Below are 7,998 nucleotides of genomic sequence, written 5' to 3'. Positions count from 1 at the left end.
TACGATGCATCTTATTAATTCGATTATTAATACAGTTACCAAGTTACGTAAAAGAGTAAACATGCTCATATCATACACGTGCTCAGTGTAACACCCCACCCCATTGACACACAATATTGTCTGCTTTTGGTTCCCATAAACTAAACTTCCCAGGAGGTCACCCATCCTTGTACTACTTTCGCATAAGCTTGCTTAATTGCGAAATTCTGATGGGATTATGACCATCACGGCTTTAAAAAACGTTGTTATGAAGAGTGTAAGCATGCATATAAGCACATTTCCATCTCCATACCCAGGTGATGTGGGACACCACAACCAGTAAGCTGACATATCGTACGTTTTTAAGGAAAGCAGTCGTAAGTGTTTACTTACCTCGTACGCTCGCTTGAGTCATCCGGCATTCCGAATCCCTGATATAATGAAACATGGCTATCATTATACGTAGAGCCAAAGGGTTTGCTAAAGACACAAAAGGTCCTAATTGAATACACCTAGGTAAAAGGGTTCAAAACCCTACTTTTATGCATTTTGGGATCTCGTCGAACGTTGTGTCAAAGGGGCAAACATTCACTCATAATGGGTAGAGAAAGTTCGAGCATAGTCTTAATGCAGTGTCTAGGCTTCTATTTTGAAGTCACAATGGTAAAAACCACATCCTAGGCTCTAAAGTTGTTCATAAAACATAGTGAAGGACATACAAGAAAACCAAAGAAATAATGAGCATTTCTAAAACGTTTGAACATCACTATTTTCCTCACAGGGAAAAATGACACACAAGTTATGGCATCTTTAAAAGCTTGAAGAAAGCAAGAATAATAGCAAGATAACATAAAATTCTAATGAAAGTTCAAGAGTTACTTTGAAAATAGCAAAAATCCAAAACCTTCTTCTTCCTCTCAAGAAACTCTCCTCTCACTTTAGGGTTAGGGTGTTTATAGGGGGTGAGGCTCTCCTCTGCAAGGGTGGAGAATAGGTTAAAAATGCTTTTCATACTGTCATCGAATGTTCTGTACTATGGGGAACATTTGGTATACTATTACACAGTGGTTCTAGGGTTGCTTGTGGAACGTTCAATCAATACTCAGTGGATCAAACTTTGGTCAACGAACATTCTCTGTGGTCCCATTGGCGAACGTTCACACTAAGGACATGGTCAAATTTTCGGTGTGGTCCCTTGCCGAACGTTCGGCGAGAGAGTTTGAATTGGGTTTTTAGGACTAATTTCAAGTGAAGGCTTGGTTTAGGGTTAAGGCACACTCTTAGGGTTTACAAAAAGAGTTTTTTAGGCTCAAGTGTAATGGTTGATTTTAGGATAAATAATACTTCAAAATTTGGGGCATTACACCGGTGTCCAGTGTTTTTGGCCAAAACAAATTGCAAATTCATCAAGTCCTGGGGCTTTGAGTGGTCACATTTGGACCAAAGAGTAATTGGAGTAGAAAAACAGTCAAAAAAAAAAAAAAGGGAGGGTGGGGGGGAAGGACGGGAGAGGGTCAAAAGAAGAGGGGTGAAGATACTGTGAATGCATTTACATTTTTTGTTTGTTGTACCAAAATCCTCATCCTCAAGCACCTTCCCCATTCTCCCAATCTGCAACCCATTCGATCTCCTTATTCAAATATTAGATTTTTATCATTTACCTTAACACTAAGGCTATTATATTTTACTATCCTCCATTCATATCTAATAAAAGCTTTTTTTATTTATTTATTAATAAAATAGGTGTTTGGTATACCAAATGTACATACTAAGTTGGCTAACTTTCTAAAACCTAGTTTTAGAAAATTTATATCCTTAATTTAATTAATTCCAGTTGTTTGCACCTAAAGAGGAATGTCAACTTGCCAACACAACCTTTAGACAGTAAGGCACAACCTTGTACAAGATATTTTAATATAGGGGGACCACTTTATTGTCTTTGCTAATTATTTGTTCGACTGACTCAAGTCTCTATCCACAATTCAGCAGTCTTCTTTTAATAATAGCAAATCATTATATTCAATTTTTTTTTTTAAATAAAAAAAAAAAAAGCAACAAGCCCCAATAAACAATATGGATATAAAAAGTTATTGAAATTTTGCATTGTAAGCAAAATTAATAAATAGGTCTTTGTATTTTAATTTTCGTGTAAAATTTTGACGAAAACCATTTATATTGGTAGAAAAAGATGAATAATGGAGACAAAATTTAAATATAATATATTTCTTTGCTTATCATATTAAATGTTTAACAAAGCATGGCCTTCCTGTGGATGGCTCTTCATCTCTGCCCATGTGGGTGTGAAAGAAGTTTTAAAATTGGAAATGTTTTCAATTTGAATTTTGATACAGCAATTGGAGAGGACTTCTCAATGCAGACAGCCATTTGTCCTTTTTATCAAGTCTATGGCCCCTTGTGACCCCAATACTGGTGAAGCGCTGACATATATAGCTGTTTCCCTCAACCTGCAATCCTTTATCAATCTTGAAAGTTTGGAAGCTAGGGAATTTTGAAGTTGTCATTGAGGCCAACAGCCCTAGCTCACCCATTGGCAAATTACTTTCATAATCTCAATCTCATCTCTTGCCTTCCTTTCTTTTGTTGGTGGAAAGCAATTAAATTTTACAAAATTAAATACGTATGAATTTCTACGCTCATCATATGATACAATACTTTGTCACTTTCCGACTTTATTATAGCAATATTTTCATTACATTGTGGTTGGGAAAGACGGCCTTTTGTTTAATTTCTTTCCTTTTTTTTATGTCTGGTTTTAGACAAATCAAGCTACAGGTCGGTCGGTCACCCAGTCACATCTATTTCACTATATAAGTCTATGAATTAATCAATTACTTTATAGAAGTTTGAACTTATAATAACAATAATGTATATATATATATATATATATATATATATATCCGCATAGTAGAATTGTGGTTGAATATTGGTGTGGTATAATTACGAGCTGAATTATTTATTTTAATTATGCGTTCCTTACTCAATTGTATTTTTTTTTTCTTCAAATAATTAATATTATATATTTAATTATCAATTTTCCATCTACTAAAGATGATGTGGCGTGGTCCTCCGACCCCTATTTAATTTCATTCACCAAAGACAGTGGGAGGACCACATTATATCAGATTTTAGAGGATTGAAAATTGATATTTGTCCAGCATATATAGGATTACTCATTTTTCTCTCCAATTTGGCACTTTTCGGGTTTTGGTAAGAGTTAGAATAGAACACTTGCTGGTCCAATCGGAAATTCCACCAGAAGCAATCACACGTGGGAAAGTCGGATATAATTGGTGGGGAGGAGGCAAGGAGCTGGAGGGTAGATGGGGATTGAGATTGCTCTCCAAAACCATACTTCCATGCATATTTACTCTTCAACGTTCGCAATCCCAACTACCCTCTCACATTTCCTAATTCCATCACCCCCTCTCTCGCTCTCTCGCTCTCTCTCTCCCTCTCTTGCATATCTGCAAGTCAATGCTGCTGCATGCTTTGATAAATGGCTTACTGTCTAGCGCCTATAAAAGCTGGTGTGGTAGCCCAACAAAGAGATGGTCATTTTCTTGTGCAGAAATCCATTTGGGTGTCAGCTTTTGAGTGGTTCGTTTATGCATCTTTGATATTCATTTGGTGAGTGGTTTCCATGCTAACCTTGTCAATTGAACGGTATCTTGCAGGTCATCTTGATCTCGTTGTCTGTTCGACCTTGACTCTCTCCCTCTTGCTCTGATCTCCTTCAATCTCAAGAAAATTTGCCTTTGACGTACATTTTCTTTTTCTATGATTTTCTTAAAAAAATTATTGGTTTCTTCCACTAGAATATTAATGTACATGAAAAATACACACACAGCACAAGATTCCCTCTATACTCATATTAGCTACACCAAACTTTTTCATGAATGTGTGTCAACATTGACTATTTGGCACATTGAGCGATTACCTATGCATATATGCTCAATGTCAATAATTTAAGGTTTTGTCGTTATAAGAGCATTTATATTTTACCCCCAATAAGGTAGTGTTTGTTTTGATCCATCTCGTTTCCTTTTTACCCTTTTTCTGTAATTTGCAGATGATTGCAATATTTGGTCCGACTGACAATTCCATCATATATAATTATGTATTGTCTAGTTCTTTGGATTGTTGTTTTTGGTGTCTGTAATTCCATAAAAAGTTTCCAAGAAATAGGATGTTGTTTTTAAGAATGTTCGTTCACCCAATCCCATGATAATTAATGACAAACAAGTAATTCCAAACAAAACTCAAGGTCGGACAGGCTACGAAATTGAGATACAAACAAGAACTGTTTGCTTGACAAGTTTCGAATGGAAAACGATATCCCTGATCATCTCTTCAATCTGAGTTTCCAGAAAGTTCTGGTATGTAAATCTCTCTCTCTCTCTCACTCTCTCTCTCTCTAGCTCTATGATATTAAATAATAAACACAATGATCATGATTATTTTCTTTTTTCTTTTTCTTTTTTTCTGAATTTTCTGATGCCTATAATCAAACCATTTAAATGAGTAAATAAGTTTAAAGAAGCAGCAAGTGTCTTGAGCAGCAATACAAGTGAAGTTTAGCTCCAAATTAAGGATATTCAGTATTCTTGCAGATGATCAAGACTAGAGATGAAGATTTATCCCGAGTGATCATGAATTCTAGAGTTTGTAAGTTATCATGACAGTTTTTGTAAATTTTACCTTTCCTATTAAATTGTAATTGTAAATAGTTAAAGAGTTTTTATCCATTTCACTCAATCTTTAAATAGAATGGAAAACAATCCTTTTGTAACATCTTTGTCATTTGTGACAAAGGATGATTCAATGACTCTTGATCTATTGTGCACGTTGTTAAAATACAGGATCCCAAAAAAGCAAAAAATATTAGAATAGAAAATAGATCAATCACACCCGACACTAAGATTTAAGTGGTTTGGCTTAACAAGCTTACATTCACTAGCAGAGACGACCCGGGGGAAATTTATTATCAAAAGATGGAGTACAAAGATAACTGGAAGAAAATCACTCAAAATCCGAAACCCCAATATACCCAAATCTTACTCTCACACAAAAGAGAAAAATACAAAACAGAAAAAAAAAAAAAAAAAAAAAAAAAAAAAATGACAAAGAAAAGTCTCTTCCTCTCTAAGTGTCATAAGGCACAACAAAGTGAGAAAACCCTAATGAGATGCTACTTCTAAATTTTTCTCCCAGAGTGACTATGCAACATACTCCTCTTTTATAGAAGAAGAAAGCTGGCCAAAATAGTTGTAATCCTTGTTGGAGTAGTACACTCCATGTCGGCAAGAACTCCAAACTAAACTTGTAAAAGGAGAACCAATTAAGGCTGGAATACTAAAAAGCCAAAGTCACGGCTGGGCCCCACACATGACTTGAGAAATTCAAGGCACAACACAACAAACTCCACCTTAACTTGAATTCTATCAAGTCCTCAACGAAATCTCCTCATGACGTCTCCTCCAACACCCACACAAGCAATCACAACAATCAAATCCAAGCAACTCTTGAATTTGCGAACTGGAACTGGTTTAGTCAACATATATATCCACTGGATTTTCCTCAGTGACAATGTTCTTCAATATGATATCTCCTCGTGTCAAATCCAGATCACCAGCATAATCTGAATCGACAAACCTAATGACACTGGAACCGATACCACTATCTCTGTCAAAGACTGAGCCAACATCTGTAGCAGCCCGTAAATAATGGAATATCAAATTCACTGCCGGCCACTAAACCATGCCAGGATTAACAACACTGATTGCATGTGAAACATTTGGACGAATGCACTCCATAGCATACATGATGCTCCCAAACGCACTAAAATAATATAGATGCGACATGAGACGCTCCTCCCTTAATGATGGCACATTGCCATCCAAAATCTTCACCAAACCTTGTTGTTGCATTAAAGAACGTGTCTTGATACGCCAAAGACTGAAACTATTCTAACCATCAAACTTTTCTACTTCAAATTTTACAGAAGCCATCTCGCAAAATAAAGAACCCAGGCTCTGATACCACTTGTTGTGCACATAATCAAAATACAAGATCCCAAAGAAGCAGAAAAGAGTAGAATAGAAGATAGATCAATCACACACGACACCAAGATTTAAATAGTTCGGCTTAACAAGCTTACATCCACTGACAGAGACGATTCGGAGGAAATTCACTATCAAAAGATGGAGTACAAAGATAATGGGGAGAAAATCACTCAAAACCCAAAGCCCCAAAACACCAAAATTTCACTCTCACACAAAAGTGAGAAAAAATTGACAAAGAAAACTCTCTTCTTATCTAAGTGTAGTGACCAAAATAATTAACTAAGCTTAGGTAGCTTAGTTAGAGGGTTAATTTGGACTTTGGGTCACTAGGGACAACTAGAAGGGCATTTTGGGGATTTGGACTTTCAGACCGGACGTACACTAGGGTTACTGGATGTATGCTATTGTCTGTAGTAGAGGACGAACGCTAGGGTTGCCTGACGTACACTCTTGTTTGTAGTAGAGAACGTGTGCCGGGGGACCATCGTATGTACGCTGACAATAGTACGCCGTACTCTACCAATAGTACACGGACGTACGCTGGGGACCACACGGACATACGCTACTTTTGGAATACCTTTTGGTTAATACCTGGACATACGATACAGCCTTTGGACTGCTGTGTAAATAGTACTGCACGTATGCCCGAATAGTACCAGACGTCCGTTACTTTTCAGAGAAGTTGGTCGCACCCTCTACTATAAATACCCCCTTATTCTCATACACCCATTCTCGCCCCCAGACTTTCTGATACACATGTGTGAGTGTTTTGTGAGGATTTTGTGTGTTTTGTGGAGAAGGAAATGTGTTTTCTTGAAGGTTTCTTCTAGGAGGTAACCCTATTCGCTTAACTTTTCTTTCTAAGTCGTTATGCTCTTTTAATGCTTTCTAGAGTAGCTTAGACGTTGGTCTGAAACTTTAGACATGTTATACCATTGATTTTGTTTAGAGTTGGGCTTAGCATTCCATTGTGTTTTATATTGCATGGAGACCTTATTTGGAGATAGGAGGTCTTAGAAATCCATTTAGATGGGTTTAGAAGCAGTTTGGGAGGATAGGTGGACGTTTGGAACGAACAAGGTTCTACTTGAAACTTTCTGGGCGGACGTATGGCCTTGAGCCCAGACGTACGGTCAGAAGCATTTAAGGGGAAATGATGTTTTGACCAAGTCATTCGATAGCCTCTGTTTTCATGTTCTAGGTTCATTTTAGTTGGATTTAGAACTAATGATAGGTTTTTTCTCAGTATTCGAGGCTATGGAGCCTCAAGAAAATTTTACGAAGGAACCTTACGACCTAGGTGAGTACAAACTCACATTGCTTGTTGTTACTTTTCCCGCATTGCACGTCTATTTTATATATATCAAACATGCGTATTTTGCAACTCTCATGAAATATATTTTAGAACTACTGTGAACTCTCTTTTGTAAAAACGTGTGTTGATTAATAAGATAATAATGAGGCTTGTAAAACTATACATGTAAAAGACTGATAAGATTAATTGCATCGTATGATATGGTACACCGGTACGTGCGGAATAACGATCATGAACTTACTATATATGTTAACTTTATGGTCAAATATGTGTGTGTGGGGGGGGCTTTGGATCCAATGGCTTCGTGACCAAGGCGCAGCCATTCCCTAATGGATAGTCACTATAGGACGGACATCATTAGTGGTATGGGCCACCCAAGGTCGGACTCAGTCGTGCCACTAATGTTATGTATGGTAGTGTGCAATATCCGGGACACTGGTGTTGTACTACAGGTCCCTCAGGACAGCGCTAATCCCGCTAAGAATGGGTAATATCTTGAGTAGATCATACGGTTGAACAATTACTGTTACTTATGATTATATGCATATTGATAAGTGCCAAATATTGCAAATTTGGACCCCTTTATTTACATTAGTTAATCGTTGTTATTTAATATTTTGT

The 7,998-nt window shown here is 36.9% G+C and overlaps 1 long non-coding RNA gene across 1 annotated transcript; it reads left to right on the top strand.

Annotated features, from left to right (window-relative positions):
* Positions 1-3,565: 3,565 nt before the first annotated feature.
* LOC132185006 (uncharacterized) lies at positions 3,566-4,825 on the top strand. Its single transcript, XR_009440603.2, has 2 exons — positions 3,566-4,376; positions 4,611-4,825. It is a non-coding gene; the product is annotated as an uncharacterized LOC132185006 (long non-coding RNA).
* The last annotated feature ends 3,173 nt before the right edge of the window (positions 4,826-7,998 follow it).

This window comes from Corylus avellana, chromosome 7, assembly GCF_965113065.1.
Source record: "Corylus avellana chromosome 7, dhCorAvel1.hap1.2, whole genome shotgun sequence".
Lineage (NCBI taxonomy): Eukaryota > Viridiplantae > Streptophyta > Magnoliopsida > Fagales > Betulaceae > Corylus > Corylus avellana.
This window is presented reverse-complemented; position numbering and strand designations above follow the sequence as displayed.